Below are 23,229 nucleotides of genomic sequence, written 5' to 3' on the forward strand. Positions count from 1 at the left end.
TACCTGTTTTGTCTATTGTAGATGTAGCAGAGCTATGAATGCTGAGCCTTGGGTAAACCCTGCCCACACCCCCTGATTGGCAGCTTCCTGTTTACACTCTGCAATATTAGCAAGTGGTCAATCCATGTGGTGGGGGCGGGGTTATGCAGATTAGGTTGACTGGTCTACCCATGACATATAGTCCTGTAGTGATAATCTCCAGCAGACAAAACACTGATTGAATTGAAACTGCGACACACATCCCAGTCAGTGATACATCCCTTTAATTAGGCTTTCGTGTCCTGTTATGCTGCTGTCAGATTAGCAAAAAAACTTGCTGATAAATTCCCATTAGAACTGCAGCAAATCACTGTAAATCTGTAATTACCAAAAATATAAATTGGTAAAGTTTTTATTTCACTGTTATGTTTTCCAGATTACACTTCAGACTGGGAGTCCTTGTCGGCAACAAAAAAAAGAAGTGAATGAAAAAAGGTAATGATTGAGTATTTTGTAGAATGTTCCCATATTGCGATATGATTTGAGGCAGGTATTCAGCGCAGCTCTGCCTATTGTTCTCACGTATTTGCTGCCGATTTATGTGTGGAAAACCCACTGCGTGGTACAATAGCTCCCAAGTAGATGAGATTTAAATAAATGTCATCACATTGCAGAAAATCCAAAAGATGGCAATTATTTGTGAAGAGTAAGGCTGCTTTCACACATCCGGCTTGAGCTCTGCGGCTCAATCCGGCTGTGCAAGCTATGCAACGGATGCGGTGAAAACACCGCATCCTTTGCATAAGTTTTTCCTTTGCGGCCAGTCCGGTTTTTGCCGCTTGCGGCATGCTACAAAGCATGCGCAGTGGCAAAAACCGCATGCGGCGGCCGGATGCGGTTATTGCCGCATTGCGCCGCATCCGGCCGCCATAGGCATGCATTGAAAAATGCGCCGCATCGGCCAAATGCGGCGCGATGCGGTTTTTTTTTGCCGCACGAAAAAACGTGCCAGGCAACGTTCCATCCGCCGCATGCGGCAAAAACCGGATGGAACGCAAGGCCATGCGGCACAATGCGGCACTAATTAAAGTCTATGCAGGAAAATCGCAACCGGCAGCAAAAAAAACCGGTTGCGATTTTCCTGCAAAGTGCCGGAGTGTGCCGCATTGCAGAAACCGGAGGTGTGAAAGCAGCCTTACCGTAATTTTGTATTTCTTGCATTGCAGAGCAAAAAGTGAAACCTGCAGTAAATCCATAGAAAATTGTAGCACGTGTGACTTTTCCTTCTGATAAGGTTGGTATGAAAAATCCACAGCAAATCTTCTCTACCTGTGAGCATGGCCTAAAGATGGCCGTATAATTACACAGGCTAATGAGATTGCAAGTGCCGAGCGGGCGTTTCTGAGCCCAGGACGTTCTCAGGCTCTCCTGCGAGAACCCTTTTAAGTGCGATATTGATCGCGGCACTTAGGGAATTGGTTGAGGGATCGTGCTCCCCCACCCCTCTGATCGAGACCCTGTGATGTAATCACTGGTGACCTGACTACGGGCAGCTTCAGGGATCAATTTATTGATTGCCTGTTCAGTTATCTGGAAATTGCACCCAAGGATGAATCAGATTTCTTTTGACTTTTGATGCTACTCGGAGGCACTGTGTTTCAGGTGTGCATTAAAATACATCACAGGTGTGTCTCTAATTAACGCAGATCTTTCCAATAAACCTATCAGAAGCTTCCAAAGACATGACATCATCAAATGTCCCATATTCTTTAAAAGCATAGTACTTAGTGTATGTAAACTTTTTACTCTGTCTGTCTCTCTCTGTCTCTCTCTCTCATTACTACAGAATGGGATGTTACTACAGGATGGGGACAAGGATGAGGCACGTTACTACAAGATGGGGATGAGTATGGGGCACATTACTGTAGGATGTGGATGAGGCACATAGAACAAGAGGGACCAGGATGGGCACATTACTACAGGATGTGGACAGGGATGGGGCACATAACAGGATGAGGACCAGGAAATTACTATATGGTGCTAATTATAAGACAATAATACTTACAAGACGGGGATAAAATGTAAAACAAAAAAATCTAAATAAAGCATGAAATTTTTTTTCACCATTCAAGCTATAAAACTGTACCATACCTCATACGATGAATGCCATTTAAAAAAAATTAAAAACGAGTGAAAAATTGAAAAAAAGTGATCCAAAGGTGTATAGAAAAAAAAATATGGTATCCAAAGAAATGCCACGTTGTCCTGCACAGAATGCGGCCCCCAACATTTTTTTTTTAATATGCTGCCCATATACCCAGCTGAGTTTAAGACCCCTGATCTAATGGATGCGACAATTCTGGGGTAGTTGCGAGCTGCTATTTTTAGGCTGGGGAGAGCCCAATAACCATGGATTCTCCCCAGCCTGAAAATACCTGCCACTAGCTGTCTGCGTTATCTTGGCTGGGTATCAAAATTGGGGGGGGGGGGGGGTGGACCGCACATAGTTTTTTTTATTTAAATAATTAAAGAAACTGCATGGGGGCTTTCATATTTTCATACACTGCTAAGATAACGCACACCGCTGAGGGCTTAAGTCTGTAGCTATATGGTTTATCTGCGCTGGGAATCAAAATATGGGGACCCAGTCTAGAGCGTGGCTTTCTTCTTTTGGACATGTCCCCTGGTAGGTCCAGCTTTCTTGCAGCAATGTGGTCACTTGGGAGTGCTGAGAAGCTGTTTATTCATTGCTTTAGAAGGAGCTAGACAGGAGCTCAGTTAGTGTGCCTCCATCCAGTCAGGCAGCCAAGCCACACCTCAGAGAAAACGCTTGATTGTATTACAACTGCAAGACCTGGTAAACAGATTGATATATCGCTGTTATCTTACTCTAGATGATGCTGCTCTCAAATGAGGTAGCAACAACCTGGTGACAGATTCCCTGTTATAATCTGCAGTTTGTGATAGTTGCATCTAAATGGTTAACAAGTTATCGGATAGATGGCACAGTAACACAGAAGATACATGACCATGACCTACAAAGCCATCCACAACCTGTCTCCTCCCTACATCTGTGACCTAGTCTCCCGGTACTTACCTGCACGCAACCTCAGATCCTCACAAGATCTCCTTCTCTACTCCTCTCTTATCTCCTCTTCCCACAATCGCGTGTAAGATTTCTCCCGTGCCTCCCCCATACTCTGGAATGCTCTACCTCAGCATATCCGACTCTCCCCTACCGTGGAAAGCTTCAAGAGGAACCTCAAGACCTATCTCTTTCAACAAGCCTACAACCTACAATAACCCTTAGTCCAGTACACCACCACGCAACCAGCTCTGTCCTCACCTATCGTACCATCACCCATTTCCTGTAGACTGTGAGCCCTCGCGGGCAGAGTCCTCTCTCCTCCTATACCAGTCTGTTTTGTACTGTTAATGATTGTTGTACGTATACCCGCTTTCACTTGTAAAGCGCCATGGAATAAATGGCGCTATAATAATACAGAAAACTTCACTGCACACTCAATTGTGTCCAACAAACATTAAGGGTGTGTGCTCACAGTTTTTTACTGCGTTTTTGCGTTGCGTTTTTGGGCTCAAAAGTGGTTGACTTTGCTTTCCCAGCAAAGTCTATGACTTTTCATTTTTGCTGTCCGCACACAGCCTCTTTTTAAAGCTGCGTTTGTGAAGTGGAAAAAAAAAATGGACATGTCAATTCTTATCTGCGTTTTGCTGCGTTTTTCCACCCTTCCAATGCATTGGAAAAACGCGTTTTTACCGCTGCGTTTTTGCAGCGATTGCGTTTTTGTGTGTTTTTAGCGGCCTGAAAGGCAGTGGTTTTGATGCCACAAAAAAATGGTTAGGTGCGACATAGCCGTAGGCTAGGTCTACTAGACTTTACTGCAAGTTGCATTCAACATACAAGTTTTCTTCTACTCCGCTGTTGTATGCAAAGCAAAATCAGATTTCTGACTTAAGGAACCTAACCTAACCTATGTACACACTGAGCGTTTTTGCACGTTTTTCGGATGCGTTTATGGACTCAAAACTGCATGATTTTGCTTCCCCAGCAAAGTCTGAGTTTTCATTCCTTTCTCGCCTTTTCATTGGGGGTCACAGACCGTGGGTATTATGATGTCTCCAGGGAGGCGTGACACTAGAGTTGCAAAACTTAGCTCCTCCCCCCACAGCATATACCCTAGCTAGGCGGGAAACTAGCTCAGTTTTTTTCTAGTGTTAGCAGGGAGGCTGACATGTCTGGACTGAGCTCCACCAGAGGTGCCTCAGGCCAGCTTATTTTGTTTTTATTTTTACTTTTTATTTTGTTTTCTTTTTCTTATTCATTCTATTTTTGATAGGGGCCATACCATGGTGCCTTACCACCCCCGTGTACGGGCAGAGGAAACCTGGCGTGCACAAGCAGTCTGTCTTCCCTCGCGCCCAAGTGGTCGGGTCTGCGTACCCCTCCAGGCTCCCTGGAAGCACCTCACACCAAGGTAGCTCCAGAGGGCTAGCAGAGCCGAGGACCTGCTTCAGCCTTGAGCCAAAGATGCGTCCCTGAGATCCCCGCATCCATCACCGGCGTGTCTTCAGATGGAGCCAGGAGCAGGTAGGGAGACGACGAGTCATCTGTCCCCTGCATCCAAACCGCCGCCTGGAATGGCGCCGGTGGGGCAATGCAGGCCGTGATCCCGGGGAGCACCATTAATTTAGCCCCCAGCTTCGGCCTGCATGCTAGCAACGCCCCCTCACTGCTCTAGAAGCCGCTCCCTCAATCAGGAGCAGCTCCTTTCCGATTGGCCGTCACACTTAGTCCCAGCCCTGAGACCAATCAGCCTCCGGGGGCCGTCTCTCTCCTCCATGCTGCCAGGAACACTGGACGCCATTTTCCACGTGGGGAGCAGACTCGGGTGAGATTGCCTCCTTGGCTCTGCACTTCTGCATCATTATATACCGCTCTGCTCAGCGGTATATCGCTGTCTCTCTAGCGGTGTGTGCCTGCTGGCTAGCGGTGTATATCAGCTATTAGCGGTATATACTGGCTCTGCCTGCAGGTATATGCCGGCTGTTTGACAGTATATGCCATTTTGCTACGTTATATAACGGCTGTGCATAGCAGTCACTTTATAATATTGCTAATGGCTCCTCACTCATATAACTTTACCCCTATAGGGCTGTAGGACTCTATTGCTGACATGCGTAACCGCAAGGGTAATAAAGCTTCCCAGGCGTCCTCTACGGACCTGTACTATGCCTGTACCACCTGTGGACGCTCGTTTTCTAATGGCCGAAGCTATCCACTATGCCGAGGCTGCGATGCCCCTTCTACCGTGTCACAACAGACCCCGTTGCCGGACCAGGATGCCGTGCAGTCTCTGGATTCTGCTCCGGCCACCGGCCAGGCAGCACCCCCGTCTGATGACGTAATCCCTGCATGGGCTCTTCTAATGTCTAAAAGGTTAGATGACCTTGCCGCTCAGATATCCCAGCCGTCTTCAGGCTCCCACCGGCCCAGCTCCCTCAGAGGAGCCCGCCTGCTTCGTCTGGTCCCTCTTCCCCAGAACGTAAAAAGGCTGTTTCCAAAAGGCGCCATTGCGACCTCTACGCCTCATCCGACTCGGACGATAGTCAGTCTGACCGAGGTTCCGTGACCTTTAGTAGTCACGATTCTCAAGACTCTGACTCTGATTCAGATGTCCTTTCTGAGTCTAGGCATATAGAAGACACACTAATTTCGGCTGTCAATAACTCTCTGTCGATCTCTGATCAGCCTCCTGACCCGACTTCTCAGTCGGCAATCAAGCGGGCCAAGAAGCCTCCTAAATCTTTTGCTCAGGATCCGGTTTTCCGGCAAATTATATCTAAACGGTGGGATCACCCTGATAGGTTTAATAAAAAACCCTTCTCTTCATTCGCTTATCCCTTTCCCTCTGAAATGGTTAAGCCCTGGTCAGTACCCCCCGTTGTGGATCCGCCAGTATCCAGACTGGCTAAACACACGGTCATGTCTGTTTCAGACAACGCGTCTCTCAAGGACTCGTCCGACCGCGCACTTGATGCTGCGGTCAAATCTATTTTCCAGGCTTCGGGCTTCTCTCTTCGCCCCCTGTTTGCCTTAACATGGGTCGTGAGAGCTATGGGGGTGTGGAGCAACAACCTACGCAGGATGCTTCGCTCTTGTAATATTCCCCCGGCGGCTTTTGAGATCCTTGATTTCTTCTCTCTAGCCTCTAATTATTTTCTTCACGGCTCCCTAGATGCAGCTAGTTTGTCAGCCCTATCGGCGGCCAATGCTGTCTTTGCCCGCAGAGTCCTTTGGCTAAAAATATGGAATGCGGACAGTGCCTCCAAGAAATCCCATTCCACACTCCCCTTCCATGGCCTGCGTCTGTTTGGAGAATCCCTGGACAAACTCATATCTGAGACGACGGGTGGTAAAAGTACCATACTACCTCAAAAGCGGCCTGTATCCAGGAATTTAAAAAAATCTCCTTGGCGCACGCAGTCCTTTCGGCCTGCCCCCCCCAAAACCATCAGCACAAGGATCGTCCCAACGCTCAGATCAAGGATCCGGTCCCTCAAGGGGCTCTTCTTGGCGTTCCCACTCCAAGCAACCTAAACCCAAAGAACCTCGCTCTGTACAGGCCCCCTCAGCATGACGCCAGGTATCCCTCAGATCCGACTCCTGTTGGAGGGCAGCTTCTGCTTTTTCGGGATATCTGGCTAGACCAAACTCACGATGCTTGGGTTCGAGAAATCGTCACCTCAGGTTACAAGATCGATTTCCATTCCCTGCCGGCCAACAGGTTTCTGCGTTCTCGTCTTCCAAAGTCCTAAACGCAAAGCCAGGCCTTATTTCAGGCCATAGCCTTTTTACAGAAAGCAAATGTTATCATTCAAGTGCCCCTCCGAATGGAATCATTGAGAGCAGTGCTAGCCGCCATGGAACCTGGAGAATTCCTAGCTTCCATAGACATTCAAGATGCTTATTTACACATCCCATATGTGTCTCTCATCAACTGTTCCTTTGCTTTGCCGTAGGACACCGTCATTTCCAATTCAGGGCCCTCCCCTTTGGGCTGGCCACTGCGCCTCGGGTCTTCACAAAGGTCATGGTGGCCGTCATGTCCATTTTACACCCCAGAGGCAGCCTGGTCGTTCCCTATTTGGACGACCTTCTTGTCAAAGGGAGCTTTCTTCAAGTTTGCTCAGAAAGCATGCAGATTTGCCTAGACACGCTGTCAAGGCTAGGGTGGCTTATCAACTTCAACAAGTCATCCCTCATTCCTCATCAGTGCATCACTTTTTTAGGTATGCTGATAGACACGGCTCAGTCCCAGGTTTTTCTTCCAGAGGACAAGAGGTCTTCCCTGATCCGGGCCATCCAATCCCTCCGCTCTTGCCGTCACACATCCTTTCGGAATGGAATGAGAGTGTTGGGCAAGATGGTGGCGGTCATAGAAGCCGTGTCCTTTGCCCAATTCTATCTGCGCCCTCTACAACTGGATCTTCTATCCTCCTGGGACAAGAATCCAGCTTCCCTAGACCGGTCAGTCCGCCTATCTCGGTCTGCGCTCAGCTCCCTCATCTGGTGGACTCAAGCCTCATCCCTATCTCAAGGGAAGTCCTTCCGCCCGGTCCACTGGCAAGTAGTCACGACGGATGCCAGCCTGATAGGCTGGGGGGCGGTGTTTCCCCACCACACTGTTCACGGACGCTGGTCTCCTTCCGAGCGCTCCCTGCACATCAATGTTCTGGAGATCAGAGCCATATTTTTGGCCCTTCAGAATTTTCAACCCTTACTATTGGGCCTCCCTGTTCGGATCCAGTCAGACAATGCCACGGCCGTGGCTTACATAAACCGTCAGGAAGCAACTCGCAGCAAGGCAGCAATGAAGGGAGTATCCAGGATTCTTCTTTGGGCAGAGAAGCACATCCCCATTATTTCAGCTGTCCATATCCCAGGGGTAGACAACTGGGCCGCAGACTTTCTCAGCAGGCAAGGTCTAGCGGCATGGGAATGGTCTCTCCACGACAAAGTGTTCCATCAGATCACTCTTCGTTGGGGACTCCTGAATGTGGACCTCATGGCGTCTTGAATGAGTGCCAAAATACGTCCCTTCATATCCCGGTCGAGAGACCCGCTAGCAATCGGCTCCGACGCCCTAGTCTTTCCGTGGGCGCAGTTCCGCCTACCGTACATCTTCCCTCCGTTTCCTCTCATTCCGGATCTTCTGTCGCAAGGTCCTATATTCCACCAGAATCCAGCACAGCTGCATTTGACGGCGTGGCGCTTGAATCCTTGATTCTAGCAAAATCAGGTCTTTCTTCTAAGGTAGTTCATACCATGCTTAATGCTCGGAAGCCCTCCTCCGCCAGTATCTACCACAGGACCTGGAAGACCTATCTTTCCTGGTGTGACCGTCATAATCGGTCTCCCATTACCTTTTCAATTCCTAATGTTCTTGCCTTTCTGCAAGACGGTCTGGACTTGGGACTAGCTCTCAGTACCCTTAAAGGACAAGTTTCTGCCTTGTCAGTATTTTTCCAGAAGCGGCTGGCTTCTTGCCCTCAGGTCCGTACCTTTCTTCAGGGGGTGGCGCATTTGGTCCCTCCTTATCGCCACCCCTTAGATCCCTGGGATCTGAATCTGGTTCTCTGAGCTCTTCAGCTTCCTCCCTTCGAACCTCTGAGAGAAATCTCTCTTCAACGACTGTCCTGGAAGGTTGCCTTTTTAGTCGCCATTACCTCGATCAGGCGAGTGTCCGAACTAGCGGCTCTTTCCTGTCGCTCACCTTACCTGATTTTCCATCATGATAAGGTGGCCTTCCCCCGCTTTTCTCCCGAAGGTCGTATCTTCTTTCCACTTAAACGAGGACATTGTGTTGCCGTCATTCTGCCCGGTCCCGGTCCACTCTTTTGAAAAAGCCCTTCACACTCTAGATCTCGTCAGGGCTCTGCAGATCTACGTCTCCAGAACAGTGCCATTGCGCAAGTCCGGTGCCCTCTTCGTCCTCTCACAAGGACACAAAAAGGGCAATCCGGCTTCTAAATCCACGATTTCTCGATGGATTAGGACTGCCATCTGTGAGGCATACAAAGCACGAGGTTCTGTTCCCCCTCAATCTGTGCGGGCCCACTCTACACGAGCAGTGAGTGCTTCCTGGGCTATCCGCCATCAGGCTTCGTCGGCCCAACTTTGCAAGGCCGCTACCTGGTCCAGTGTGCACACGTTAACAAAATTCTACAGAGTGCATACGCATGCTTCCGCGGATGCTGCTCTTGGAAGACAAGTCCTTCAGGCGGCAGTGGCCCATTTATAAGTGGCCACTGCTCGGGTTCTGACAGTGTTTTGATACGTGTTCACTGCAGTTGTAGTTGTTAGTCAGCTCTTAGTCTGATGTTATACACTGTTAATAGTTCAGTTCCCACCCAGGGACTGCTTTGGGACGTCCCACTGTCTGTGTCCCCCAATGAAAAGGCGAGAAAGGAAAGGACATTTTTGTGTACTCACCGTAAAATGTCTTCCTTGGAGCCTTTCATTGGGGGGACACAGCTCCCACCCTTGTGGTTTTGGTTGTCCTTCTCCTACTGCTTTTACAGCAAACTGAGCTAGTTTCCTGCCTAGCTGGGGTATATGCTGTGGGGGGAGGAGCTAACACTTTTGCAAATCTAGTGTCACACCTCCCTGGAGACATCATAATACCCACTGTCCTGTGTCCCCCAATGAAAGGCTCCAAGAAAGACATTTTATGGTGAGTACACAAAAATGTTATTTTTTGCTGTCCGCACACAACTGTTTTTTAGCTGCGTTTTTGAGCTAAAAAAAAAAAATGGACATGTCAATTCTTTCCTGCGTTTTACTGCGTTTTCCACCCATACAATGCATTGGAAAAACGCAGCAAAATGCAGTGATCAAAAACGCGCCAAAACGCATACGTTTTTGTGCGTGTTTTGCGGCCAAAAACCACTGTTTTTGAGAAGTGTAAAAACGTCAGTGTGCGCACATAGCCTAACAGCACACCTCATGATTTTGACCAACTGTGGCGGCACACTCTTGTACCACCTTTAACTACTCATTTTTGTGGAGCTGTGCAAAATTTATCATTAAAAGTAGTTGGCAAATATTGCGTTAATACCCACTTGAACGCAAAAACTTATGTTTTCACTGGGGGTGTGTACTTTTTCTCCCTTTTTATGATGCTGACCAATCAGAAGTGTTTAGCAATTAGAGAAAGAACACGCCCCCTCCTTAGTTTAAAGCTTGTGTCTCGTGGCAATTTCCCCGTTCTCCATGCTCTTGGTAAATATTGTCAGCTCCTTAATCTGCAGCAGATAGTGAGGAGGGGTAGCTGCTCCAGAGTCCTGGTTAGTGTTGAGCGGATCCGAACTGTAAAAATCTGGATCCGCGCAGTTTCAGTGTCCGATCCGGGTCCGACCTGGACGCGGGAATCCGGCTGCACGATCCGGATCCGGGATTTTTTTTTTTTTTTTTCTCTCACTCTCTCTTGTCACCAATATCAGTGCAGCCTGTACGTCATGTGCTCAGGTGGCCCCTGACCCAGGAGTGTGGTGCAAACTAAAGGCCCTGTCACACACAGAGATAAATCTGCGGCAGATCTGTGGTTGCAGTGAAATTGTGGACAATCAGTGCCAGGTTTGTGGCTGTGTACAAATGGAACAATATGTCCATGATTTTACTGCAACCACAGATCTGCCAAAGATTTATCTCTGTGTGTGACGGGGCCTTAAGGAGCTGCAAGGAGATTCCCCATGAGCACAGAGGTAGGGGAGTAGTTCCCCTCATGCTCTAAGCTATGTTTGGGGCATATTTTTTCTCTAGTATGTTGCTGCCTGCTTATGATTGGTCGCCATTATATTGGGAGACCTAAACAATTAACACCCACTTGTAGTGTTAACTCATTAGTTGCCAAATATTTTAATTGCTAATATCTCTAATGGCGAGGCAAATTAAAAAAAAAAAAAAGTGTGTTAGTCCGCTCTTCAGACACTATTATACGGTGTGTCCAGTTTATGATGAAACATTTTGGTGAAGGTTGCCTGTAAATCTGAGAGGTGTGTGTGTGTGTGTGTACTCGGCGTCAGACTGGAGCTAGATTATGATGGAAGGAATCCGGTGACGGGTCCTGCTGCTGGAGGAGCTCCAGATTAGTCCCTGTACAGATAGTTTACAGCTATTTTTTGTTCTTATGTTAATTGTTGAAGCAGAATAAAGACCCTGCTCTATGGGAAGAGTGAGGGGTGTGAAAAACGCAACAAATCAAGAGAAAAGTGCCTGAGATGCCAAATACAATCTTTTTTGGTTTAATTGTCCAAAGTTCATCTAAACAGTGGCAGCTGAAATTTCACCATTTTGCAATATTTTTTATTTTTTTTTTTACCTCCGTACATGGAGAAATTCATTTACGTCTTGTATTTGGCTAGTTACATCTTAAGGGGAATGGCAGGTTTTTGCTACCTGATCTGAGTGCATCATTGTATAGCCAAAAAGACTCTGAATCCAACAATGTATCACTAAAGCGGGCTTTACACGCTACGACATCGCTAATGCGAACTCGTTGGGGTCACGGAATTGGTGACGCACATCCGGCCGCATTAGCGATGCCGTTGCGTGTGACACCGATGAGCGATTTTGCATCGTTGCAAAAACGTGCAAAATCGCTCAGCGGTGACATGGGGGTCCATTCTCAAAAATCGTTAGTTCAGCAGTAACGAGGTTGTTCCTCGTTCCTGCGGCAGCACACATCGCTCCGTGTGACGCCGCAGGAACGAGGAAGCTCTCCTTACCTGCCTCCCGGCCACTATGCGGAAGGAAGGAGGTGGGCAGGATGTTACGTCCCGCTCAGCTCCGCCCCTCTGCTGCTATTGGGCGGCCGCTCAGTGACGTCGCTGTGACGCCGCACGGACCGTCCCCTTAGAAAGGAGGCTGTTCGCAGGTCACAGCGACTTCGCCGGGCAGGTAAGTATGTGTGACGGGTCTGGGCGATGTTGTGCGGCACGGGCAGCGATTTGCCCGTGACGCACAACAGATGGGGGTGGGTACCCACACTAGCGATATCAGGACCGATATCGCAGTGTGTAAAGTAGCCTTTAGTTTACTGGGTGCAGCAGTTTTGACACACAATTTTTAGATTTGGCATGTTCTGTAGTAGGGAAAAACAAGGGCGCAATAGGGTCTTATCCGGTATTTGGGTTTGAAGTAGAAAATGGATGCGCTCACCTGGTCTGGTTGTGCCAGTCACAACCCCTGTAAAGATGTATGTGAGTGTTAGGCTGGTTCAGCAGCGGCCCCGTCAAAAATTAGGTTACTGCACAAAACGGAGAAAAGGAAGACTGTTTTTTTTGCCGCGCTATGAACCACACCGCTGAAGATTTCTTAAGATATTTTTATTGAGCCATTCCAACGCGTTTCAAAGGCATAACCGCCTTCTTCCTCAGGGAATAAAAAACATACCAATACAAAATTTTTTTTTTCTGCCCACACTGTGTGTGCACTGTTTTTTCAGAGAATTAACCCGCTTGTTCACGTTCCTCACATTATCCCCAAATAAAGATGGGGGTAAAATTTGGAACATTTTGTATACACATATATATTATTCTAAAACCAAATGAATGAGGAATTTTTGAGGACATCCTATCTGAGCCTCTGTTTCTCAGTATGCTCCTAGGGCAGAGTAATGGTTAGGGAGGCAGCCTCTCTCCTTTCGTCCCGACGCCTTCTCTGCAGGTTCAAATCCCTTTTTCTTCTCCCCAAAAAAAACCCCTTTTTATTTTTATCAAAAGAAATGAACTTATAAATACACATAAATAAATACACATCTTTTTGGATAAAACAATTTTTATGACAATTTTTTATCATATATAATTTTTTGTATTTTCTTTTTCTATCATATCATCGTGTTGGACATGAATCTCCTTTCATCCAATGCATCAAAGCATGCAGAATCTATATGTATTTAAACAAAAATTTTTTTTTTCTTTTTTTCCTTTTATCCCTCCTCCCCCTCCTCTTCTTTTTTTCTGATCATGACGTAGATCTGCTCCTCGTGTCTGAGTCATGGGGAAATGAGGTCATTCTTGGTAACATGGCCTCACTGTGAAACTTCTATTTAAACCCTGTTTTTTTGTATTGGTATGTTTTTTATTCCCTGAGGAAGAAGGCGGTTATGCCTTTGAAACACGTTGGAATGGCTCAATAAAAATATCTTAAGAAATCTTCAGCGGTGTGGTTCATAGCGCGGCAAAAAAAACAGTCTTCCTTTTCTGCGTTTTGTGCAGTAACCTAGATTTGGCATGTAGCAGAGCTGAGAAAGCTGTCCCCGGCCAAACCTGACTCTCTATGTACAGTGTCTATAGACAGCTGTTTGTCACAGCAGAAGATGTGCCGCACTACCAGGCATGAGGCAATGTAGTCCAGCAATGATAATGTCTTGGTGTTAAAACAGTTATTGCAAGTGATCCTTGATAAGAGAGGCATTACTGAAATTTGTGTCTTAAACCCTACATCATGCTGTCCTCAGATTACAGAGCAAAAACCTGCTGACAGATTCCTTTTAAAAATAAAATACTTTCTTGTGTTTGGCTAGGACAGAATTTTACTTGATTTATGCCCATGGCAGACTCACAATTCTGGTGGTAAGTGGAATGTTGTCCGCGGTTCAGTGGTCGTTCTTAGTTAATAAATGATCATTTTGTGAGTTTGTCAGAAACCTTTCCAGGTACAAACAGAAATGGACACAGAATGAAACAGACCTGTGAGGACGACATTTCGACACTGCGACTGTCTTGTCAGCCGCTGGCACTGTACCAGTTTGAGACTGGGGCTATGAACTGGGTGTTGCTGGTTTTCCTGTGTTGCGTTATGTGGTTTTTGGGGACTGACTAATAGTCGTGCAGATTTCTAGGTCACTTGCTTTGTTTATAAACAGAACCTCAATGTTAAAGATTTACTGGGGAAGGATTAGCCATTAATGTGCTTTATTCTCTACTGGCCAAAATAATTTCAGAAAAGAGCATCTGCTAATGTAGGAAATGGAGGAAAAGCTCTCGACTTAACTGAAATGTTGCAAAACCAAGAAATGTCAATTCTGGCTGATGTGTGTGTGTATATATATATATATATATATATATATATATATATATATCACACACATACACCATATTTTTCGGATTATAAGATGCACCTTTCCTCCCAAAAAATTTGGAGGAAAATGAGGGGTGCGTCTAAAAATCCAAATGTAGCTTTTACCAGGTGGTGATTGAGAGGGCTCACAGGAGCTCTGTTCGGTGGTCGGCGGCCGGCGAGGTACAAGCCATTCTGACGATGTCGGTGGTAAGGACTTCAAATAATGTCGCCCAGAGTCTGCACGTGCGCAGATAGAGCTCTTGGCTCAAGAGCTCCATCTTCGCACGCGCTGCTTCCGGGCGCCATTTGTTTGAAGCACATCTTAGAATAACCTGTGCCTTGCCGCCCCCTCGCAGAGCAGAGCCAGCACGGGGCAAGACTGAGCCAGGACAGAACAGAGCAGCACAGAGTAGCACGGAGCAGAGAGAAGTGATGACAACTTTAAAGGGTTTGTCCACTACTTTGACAACCCCATTCTCAATCACCATATTTTCCCCCTTATAGAAATAACAATCCTGATACTCCAATCCCGGGGACAGCAACTGTCCAGGGGTGTCGGCACTCGCTCTCCCATGTCACCTGAGTCCTGCGTCAATCAGTGGCTCTCCGTTTACAAATTCTGATGTAAAATTGTCACCAAATACTCAACATGTGCATGTGGCCTAAAGGCCGCTTTACACTCTACAATTTATCTGACGATATGTCATCGGGGTCACGGATTCAGTGACGCACCTCCGTCATCGTTAGCGACGTCGTTGCGTGTGACACCTGTGTGCGACTCCGAACGATCGCAAATAGGGTGAAAATCGTTGATTGTTGACACGTCGTTCAGTTTCAAAATATTGTTCGTCGTTTGGAACGCAGCAGACATATTCGTACGTTTGACACCCTGCCAACGACGAACAACATCCACACGACCGCCTTGGTCAAACAATATATCGCTGAACGATGTAGCGTCGTTTGTGAGATGTGTACGTGTGACCGCTACAAAACGACCTATGAGCGATCTCGGCAAATCGTAACAACGATCTGGGTGTGTCACATTGCGAACGAGATCACTAATGATATCGTTGTGTGTAAAGCAACCTTTAGGCCCCTTTCACACGTCAGTGATTCTGGTACGTTTGTGCTTTTTTTTTAAATGTACCAGAATCGCTGACATACGCAGACCCATTATAATGAATGGGTCTGCTCACACGTCAGTGATTTTTCACTGCACGTGTCTCCGTGCGGCGTACCCGCGTGTCCGTGATTGCCGCACGGAGACATGTCCATTTTTTTCTGGCATCACTGATGTTCCACGGACCACGCAGTGGTGTGGTCCGTGAAACACGTGCCAGAGAAAAACGTGCATTTAAAATAATAAACATTTTAACTCACCCGGCTTCAGCCGCGCTCTCTGCTGCCCGTCCTCCCTGCTGCTTCTAAGCCGGCTGATTACTGTCGCGCATCTTAATGATGCACAACACAGCCGACCCGGAAGCAGCTGCTGCAGGGGTCACCGCCGGCCGGATGCTGCATCACGGGAGGATTCAGCACCACGGAGAGCGGGAGCGGGCACAGGTGAGTTGATTTCTAAGTGCAATCACGGGGCACGGAGAACGGAGCCCGGATTGCACTTAGACAACCCACGTGTGCCGTGAATCACGACACACGCAGGGACATGTGCGTGTTTTACACGCCAGTGAAAAACGTCAGTGGTTTTCACTGACGTGTGAAACGGGCCTTAGGCTATGTGCGCACTAGAAATGTGAATTTTCTCAAGAAAATTTCTTGAGAAAGTTCTGGGAGTGGAAGATTTCCGCACCTGCGGAAAAATCCGCGGCAAAAACGCATGCGGATTTGCCGCGGATTTGCCGCGGATTTACCGCGGATTTACCGCAGGTTTGTCCCTGCAATAAATAATAAAGATAATCGATAGACAGATAATGGATAGAGGGAAAGATGGATAGATGAATAGATAGATAGATAGAGGGATAGATAGATAGATAGATAGATAGATAGATAGATAGATAGATAGATGAATAGATAGATAGATAGATAGAGGGATAGATAGAGGGATAGATGGATAGATAGATAGATAAATAGATAGAGGGATAGATGGATAGATAGATAGATAGAGGGATAGATAGATAGAGGGATAGATAGATAGATAGATAGATGAGAAAAACCTATATAATGTTCCACCTCCCTGCATTTTCTAAGCTGGCACCCTTTAGTGACTTTCATGTGGCACTAAAGGGTGCTTAGCCTTGTATTTAGCCATAAAATAAATAAATAATTAAAAAAAAAACGACGTGAGGTCCCCCCATATTTTGTAGCCAGCTTGGGTAAAGCAGACGGCTGCAGCCTGCAGACCACCGCTGGCAGCTTCACCTTGGCTGATAATCCAAAACAGTGGGCACCCCACGCTGTTATTTTAAATTATATAAATAATTTAAAACAAAAAACGTGCGGTCCCCCCCATATTGGATCACCAGCCAAGGTAAAGCGGACAGCTGGGGTCTGATATTCTCAGACTAGGGAGGTCCACTGTTATTGGACACTCCCCAGCCTAAAAATAGCAGGCCGCAGCCGCCCCAGAAGTGGCGCATCCATTAGACGTGCCAATCCTGGCGCTTTGCCCCAGCTCATCCCGCGCCCTGGTGCGTTGGCAAATGGGGTAATATATGGGGTTGATGCCAGATGTGTAATGTCACCTGGCATCAAGCCCTGGGGTTGGTGAGGTCAGGCGTCTATCAGATACCCAACATCACCAACCCAGTCAGTAGTAATTAAAAAATAGACAACAAAAAAAGTTTTATTTGAAAAAACACTCCCCACATAGCCTCTTTAACCAATTTATTGAAAAGAACAATCAATCCACGTCCGGCGTAATCCAATAGGGGGGGGGGGTCCCACGGCGATCCATACCATAGTCGCTGTCCCAGTTAATGAAGAACAGAATGTTCCCCATTGGCTGGGAGAGCAATGCAGTGACCTGAGCTAACATCAATAGGTCAGCTCAGGTCACTGCAGGGGATGACGAGCGCTGCTGTCAGGAGCATAGATGAGATCATTACCTTCTGTGATCATCTCCTGTACTGCTGACGTCAGCGCTGTCACTGACTGCGTTGTCAGAAGTATCGCGAGAGCCCGTGACGTCACCGCTAGTGACAGTCTCGGGCCGCTCGTGAGACGGGCATAGACAGCGCTGACGTCAGGAGGCAGGAGATCGTCACAGCAGGTAATGATCTCACCTCCTGACAGCAGCGATCGTCATCCCCGCGGCTCCCAACACTGCAGGGTGTCAGTGTCTGCCTGCGCTGCCGCGTGACAGGCTGCTGACACTGCGGGCAGACACTGACATCCTGCAGTGCAGTGTCAGTGTCTGCCTGTGTCAGTGTCTGCCTGCGCTGCCGCGTGACAGGCTGCTGACACTGCGGGCAGACACTGACACCCTGCAGTGCAGGCAGCCGCGAGGCCGGAGCAGGACACAGACTGCACGGGCACCTGGAGGTCGCACGGAAGTGCTTCTGTGCGGCGTCCAGGGAGTGCGACGTCTGTGTTTACTCTGCTCCGCCTCCTCTTCCTGGCATAATGACATCGCTTCCTGCAAAACCGCAGGCAGCGATGAGCATTCCCGCAGGTAATTCGCGGCTATTCCGGTGGTATACCGCACATCATTGCTACCTGCGGAATACCCCCGGAATACCGCAGGTACCTGCGGAAATTAATGGACATGCACATTTTCTCAAGAAAGTTTCTCGAGAAAATTTTCTCAAGAAATTTTCTTGAGAAAAATCCGCACAGTGCGCACAGCTATTTTTTTTTCTCATTGAATTTCATGGGAAATGTCTGCACAAAGATTGCAGACATTTCTCAAGAAATTTCCGGGGCAAATCCGCGGGTAAATCCGCAGGTAAAAAGCTCTAGTGCGCACATAGCCTTAGAGTATGGGTCTGTGCAGACCGCAGACCACACACAGATCCCATCCGTGTACATTCATTGTGCTGTTTTGAAGCTTTGCGAATTGTATTTATTTTTTCTGCAAGGAAGTGATAAAATCACTGATAAACATTGATGGTAAAAACTAACCAAATCACTGACTTAAATCAATTTTTTTTTTTTTTGCGGGCAAGAAAAATCACTGTCATCTAAATGAGGCCAAAGGGCAATACATCTACCGTATTTATTTCTGGTGAACGTATTCACAATGTTTTCAGAATAAAGATGGATGCATGGGGCTTGTTTACTAAAACGCTGTTTATTTCCATGACAAATTTTCTTTTTTTTTTTTTTTTTTTTTTTTTTTTTTGCACTTCCATTTTTTTCTTCTACATCCTCCCAAGAGCCCTACATTTTTTTTATAGGTTGTTTGTGGGTGAGGAGTTGTAGCTTTTAGTGACGTTGTTCACTTTATTAAATACTATACTGAAAAACTGGGGGGAAGAAAACTCCAAAAGGGTAAAACTATTTGCCAAAATTTGGCTTCATAGTCACTGTGGCATATGTGTAGTAAAACTGACCTGGTAATGTTATTCTTCTGGTCAGTACTATTATTGTGCTACTGAATTAAATGAATACATAGATTAGAATTACCAGGCGTCACACGTTTTTGTTTTTGTGTTCTCTGTAAATTCTGAGCTCCAATATTTAAGCAAAAAGAAAGCACTCACAGATTTTGCAGAAAAATCAGATGTTACCTTTATTCAGGCATTGGGGGAGGATAGTGGGATAGCGTGCACAAAGACTACGGCCGTTTCGCATCGATTGCCGATGCTTTTACGGGTCTGAAATTCTGAGCTCCTTTTTGGTCCGTTGGTTCCGCTTCCGGATACTGCTGTGTGAGTGAGGGTTATAAACATTTACTGCCGTCCCCTCTCTTGTTGTTGGCTTATGAGGGGTGTAATATTTGCTACAGTCCCCTCTATTGTTGTTGTCTTATGAGGGGTATAACATTCGCTACGTCCCCGCTCTTATTGGCTTATGAGGGGTATAAAATTTGCTACGTCCCCTCTCTTATTGTTGGCTTATGAGGGGTATAACATTCGCTGCCTGTCCTCTTTTGTTGTTTGCTTCATACATGTAGATACTGGTTACAGGAACGTGGCTCTTGTATGAGCGTGCTGTCTAAGGCTGTGTGTGCACACTGCGTTTTTTGCCACATTTTTGTGTGTTTTTTGGGTCCAGTTTTGGTCTCGAAACTGCATGCTTTTCCTTCCCCGGCAGAGTCTGAGATTTCATTTTTGCTGTCCGCACAGTGCAGTTTTTTTTGGCTGCGTTTTTGTGGTGACCACAAAGATGCAGCATGTAAATTTTTATGGCGTTTTTCATCCATTGAATTCAATGAGGTGTGTAAAACTGCAATGAAAACGCAAGTTGTTGTTTTACATGTTTTAGTGCGTTTTTCTGTCTAGACTCCGGGTCGGCGGGGAATAATCACTGGTATTTGGCCAGATACAGCTCCCCATATAAAGTCTATGGGGACCATAATTTGACGCAAAGGGGTAGGAGCAAGCGCTTCATACTCACCGATCACTAGTCGGCTGTCACATTTTTGCTGCAGCTGCTCTTTTATCTTCCAGAACCGGCCGGCCGCTCATTAGGCTCATAACATATTCACTCCTTCCCTGCTCACCTGTGGCTGTGATTGGTTGCAGGCAGACCCGCCCCCACGCTGAGTGACAGCTGTCTGACTATAGCCAATCACAGACGCCGGTGGGCGGGTCTATATCATATAGTAAATTAAATAATTTAAAAAAAAAAAAAAACACGACGTGCGGTCCCCCCCAATTTTAATAAGTAGCCAAGATAAAGTCTCACACTTATTGAGAGCCCCCGAAGCCTAAAAATATCAGTCAGCAGTTGCCCAGAATTGCCGCCTCCATTAGATGCGACAGTCCCAGGACTTTTCCCAGTTCATCCCGATTGCCCTGGTGCGGTGGTAATCGGGGTAATAAGGAATTAATGGCAGCAGCCCATAGCTGCTTTTAAGTCCTAGCTTAGTGATAGCAGGCGTCTGAGACACCCCCTCATCACTAAGCTATAAGTGACAGTAAATGAACACCATCACCCAAAAAATCCTTTATTTGAAATAAAACACAAAAAAGCCGTTTCTTTCACCACTTTATTAAGCCCTAAAACACCACTCCAGGTCCGACGTAATCCACACGAGGTCCCACGACGCATCCAGCTCTTCTACATCTGACAATCACAGCGAGCGGCCATAGAACATGACTGCTCGCTGTGAGGGTCAGGCCGCAAGTGAAGTGAGCCGCGCGGGATCAGCGGTGACTGAAGCTGTCACCGCACATCACCTGATTGAAATCACCGCTGATCTCGCGCTCACTTCAGTCGCGGATGGATTTGCTGTAACAGGTGGAGGACTTCAGCTATCACCGCACATCCCCTGACGGTGACTCATTTCAGTAGAGGCCTGACAGGTGGAGGACTCCTGCGTCTTTTTTAGGCCAAAAACACTGCTCTTTGTAGTTACTACAAAGATAAAAAAGCTGCATCTTCGTGGTCAAAAAAAGATGCACATAGCCTAAATATGTGATCTGCGATATTCTGCTAACTGAACTTCTCATCTGCCAGGTCTTGCTACAAACCCGTGAGGACAAATGTGTTTTCATGTTGCAATTTTCTAGCATTGTGAACAAACAGGTACAAAGTACAAGTCTATGAACACTTTATTTTATTTAATTTGGATTTTTAGCAAATTAAGGGTAGAGAAATGAATGTGGAACATATCCTAAAAAATCGATTGACTCCAAATGCAGTTCCCAGTCCAGATAAGGCTTTTATGACAGATTTATGTTCTTGTCCACAGGTCAGTTTGTGTTTTTTGGTGCTTTTTATGTTTTTGGATTTTATTGTGCAAATTTAGGAATGTCTCTAGAAGTAAGGTAAAGTAAAAATGATAGACAGCGGACTTGAATAGAGATGATCGGACCCGAGCAAGTTCGATTCTGCAGCGTCAGATGAACTTTACATTAAGATCAGTTTGGGACCAGATCTTGACCTAAACCCCAATGGAAGTCACTAAGCCAGTCAAACACTGCAAGCGGCTCACCCTGAACTGAGCACCGAGTGTACCCAAGCACAGCGATGCTCACGCAAGTGAAGTTCATACGTAAAGCACCCAAACTCTGTTTTGCTTTTTTGTTTTTTTTAAAGTCTTTGTTTGGTACGAATATCAAACCTCGGATTCACTCATCTCTAGAGTTGAACTCTAGCCAGTGGCGTAGCTACTGCTTTTGCCGCCCGGGGCGGTCATCAAATTTGCCGCCCCCCTCCGTTTGCCGTCGATAATCCAGAAACTTTCAAAAATCTGGAAAACCATCAAATTATTTATTTTTCATGGAACTACAATCAAAGATCTAATTGTAGACTGCTGCTATTAGTCCTAGACTTTCACCTTTTTACACACATGTAGGCCTATTATACACACACACACAGCTCTGCTGCATACATACAGACATACACACACAGCTCTGCTGCATACATACAGACACACACACACAGCTCTGCTGCATACATACAGACACACACAGCTCTGCTGCATACATACAGACACACACACACAGCTCTGCTGCATACATACAGACACACACACACAGCTCTGCTGCATACATACAGACACACACACACAGCTCTGCTGCATACATACAGACACACACACACAGCTCTGCTGCATACATACAGACACACAGCTCTGCTGCATACATACAGACACACAGCTCTGCTGCATACATACAGACACACAGCTCTGCTGCATACATACAGACACACACAGCTCTGCTGCATACATACAGACACACACAGCTCTGCTGCATACATACAGACACACACAGCTCTGCTGCATACATAGACACACACAGCTCTGCTGCATGCATACAGACACACACAGCTCTGCTGCATGCATACAGACACACACAGCTCTGCTGCATGCATACAGACACACACAGCTCTGCTGCATGCATACAGACACACACAGCTCTGCTGCATGCATACAGACACACATAGCTCTGCTGCATGCATACACACAGCTCTACTGCATACATACAGACACACACACAACTCTGCTGCATACATACGGACACACACACAACTCTGCAGCATACATACAGACACATACAACTCTGTAGCTGCTGCATACATGCATACATACACACACAACTCTGCAGCATACATACGGACACACACACAACTCTGCAGCATACATAGACACACACACAACTCTGCAGCATACATACAAACACACACACAACTCTGCAGCATACATACAGACACACACACAACTCTGCAGCATACATACAGACACACACACAACTCTGCTGCATACATACGGACACACACACAACTCTGCAGCATACATACAGACACATACAACTCTGTAGCTGCTGCATACATACACACACAACTCTTCTACATACAGACAGATACACACACACACACACACACACACAGACACACACACAACTCTGCTGCACATATAGACACACACACAACTTTTGGGGGCCCGCACACGCGGCTCCTGGGGGCCCGCACACGCGGCTCCAGGGGGGGGAAGCCCATGCAGCTCACTGGGGCCCATAAACCGGGTGGCTGGGTGGGAGTATACAGGTTGAGGGGGGTAGCACTTACCGCTCAATCACGGAGGAGTGGGGGCCCACACAGTGTCTGAGGTCGTTGGCTGGCACTGCGCCTCCTTCATCTGTGGGACTGAGCAGGCCGCGCGGTAGCTCCGCCCACCAATGAAGCTCAAACCAGGAGGACGCTGTGGTCTTAAAGCAGGGATGGGGGACCTTTTTACTGCCGGGGGCCATTTGGAAAATTCTACCAACCTTCGGGGGCCGCACAAAATTATCAACTTGAAAATGATCCTGCTATAATTGGTCAAACAATTAACTCACCCCTATACCTCTACTGTGGCTGCCGGAGCTTATTCTCTTTGGTGCGCTGTGATGTTTGCTTCTCCCAACTGCTTTTCCAGGTTTGTCTTTGTTTGAAGCGCAGATTGGTAAATCATATATATCACACAGGAGATACTGTACATACACACACCGCTCTGACACACCGTATACTGCACACAGTTGTCATATTTTACACCACCCACG

At 46.9% G+C, this 23,229-nt stretch overlaps 1 protein-coding gene across 3 annotated transcripts in view; it reads left to right on the forward strand.

Moving 5' to 3' along the window:
• Nucleotides 1-23,229, forward strand: part of TDRD15 (tudor domain containing 15) — a 161,521-nt gene that overhangs the window by 93,449 nt on the left and 44,843 nt on the right. For all 3 annotated transcript variants that reach the window (XM_075338789.1, XM_075338791.1, XM_075338790.1), the window contains exon 2: nt 416-474. The gene's annotated coding sequence lies outside the window, so the exon portion shown is untranslated. The remainder of the gene's footprint in view (nt 1-415; nt 475-23,229) is intronic.

The sequence above is a fragment of the Anomaloglossus baeobatrachus genome, chromosome 3 (genome assembly GCF_048569485.1).
Source record: "Anomaloglossus baeobatrachus isolate aAnoBae1 chromosome 3, aAnoBae1.hap1, whole genome shotgun sequence".
Taxonomy (NCBI): domain Eukaryota; kingdom Metazoa; phylum Chordata; class Amphibia; order Anura; family Aromobatidae; genus Anomaloglossus; species Anomaloglossus baeobatrachus.